The sequence below is a fragment of the Desmodus rotundus genome, chromosome 9 (genome assembly GCF_022682495.2).
Source record: "Desmodus rotundus isolate HL8 chromosome 9, HLdesRot8A.1, whole genome shotgun sequence".
NCBI lineage: Eukaryota > Metazoa > Chordata > Mammalia > Chiroptera > Phyllostomidae > Desmodus > Desmodus rotundus.
Window position 1 is genome coordinate 92,667,357 of NC_071395.1, and position 1,672 is coordinate 92,669,028.

The window sequence follows — 1,672 nt, forward strand, 5'->3', positions numbered from 1 at the left end:
GGTGGGAGGCGGGAATTCGTCGGGAAGAGTTGTTGAGGATACTGATGAGAACTGGAGTAGAGAAAAAATAGAGCAGCCGCGAGCCCGCGACCTGGCCGCGACCAGGGGAGTAGCGGCTCAGAGACGAAGAGAGAGCCTTGGGGCCTTTCCTCGGTGCCAGGGCTCCGGTGTACGTGCTCGCCGATATCTGTTTCCTTTGCCTGAATCGGAGCCGGGTCAGCGTTGCTTCGGTTCGCCTCAGACCAGGCAAGTCTGTCTCCCGTGGGGAGGACGCGAAGCCTGACCCAAGGACGCTTTCTGCTTTCGCCAGCCGCCTGGCAGGCTCATCGGTGTTGTGGGGACCACCAGAGCCTCAGGGATCTCCCCTGGCTGAGGCAGGGGCGAAGCTTGAGGAAGAAAACCCGGGGCAGAGGGAGCCAGTCTTCATCTGCCTGGAGCAAAGGCCTGTGTTTAGCCCGGGTCTCCGCGTTACCTCTTGGCGGCAGGGGGCGATCGATTTATTTTTATTTTTTTGTTTTTCTTCCTTGATTCAATATTTGGGGGAAGCTACCCCATTTAGAGAGGCTGCCTCAATTGGGGCGAGGGGTGGGTGGATTTTTGGTAATACGTGAGTCACGTGGCCAGCGCTGATTTGTTGGTTCCTGATAAGGGGTTAGATTCCGCCAGAACACCTTTTCGGAGCTTCAGAGATAAAATCACAAAGTATTAGAACTAGACAATAGGTTAGAATAATGGTTATTAACTTGTTTTGGGACACTTTAACCATGGTTAAGGTTATTACTGGCTTCATAATTTATGGGATTGCTGTTTTAGCTCCATCCCCAGATGGAATTTACCTTTTCTTTTCACTATTGCAAATAATCCCTCCGTTGATTCAACTTTGTATCATTTCCCCCTCTATTTTCAATTATTTACGTAGGCTGTTTCTGGGAATGAGACATCTGTGGACTTTCTCTTCTAGAAAAATGCAGTTGTGCACAGAAACTTTTGCACGCACGGTGAAGAGGTCACAGTCCCTGCACGACGTCTGCGGACCCTAGGTTAAGAAAGTGTGGTTTAGAAGATGCAGAGATTAAAGTGCGTCACGTCCTCTGGGTCAGATGTGTTCTGTACATTCCCTTACTCTGAACGCATTGCTTGGCCGATTGGCAAAAAACCCCATCAGGCAGACAGTACTGTCTCCATTTCACAGGTGAAGAAGCAGCCTGGGAGAGGTTAAGTGATTTGCAGAGTGGAATTCGGACTTGGGTTGCCTTACTCCAAAGCCCCCCTTCTTTCCACTGTAGCATACCGGCCTTTCAGTAAGATTTACTGAGCACCTACTTCTGTGTGCCAGGGAGTTCTTTCCACCTTACAGCAGTTTTTAAATAAAGGATCTTAGTCTAGAGAAGTGAGGAGACCTGGTCAAGGTGACATCTGAGTCGTCACAACCGGATCTAGAACCTCTGATTCCTCACTCCAGGTCCCCAGCTCTGACGGAGGAGGGAAACACACCCGGATCTGTCAGATTCCCAGAGGTGCTTTCAACCCCTGTGATTGGTGCGACTAGCACATTCTTTTACTTGCATTTGCTTTATATATTCCAATTTTTATTTCCAGATTTCAGCCCTAGTGTTGGGGATCTAGTTTTCCTTGGATGGCACTGTTTCATTATTGATTTTCATTTGTGTTG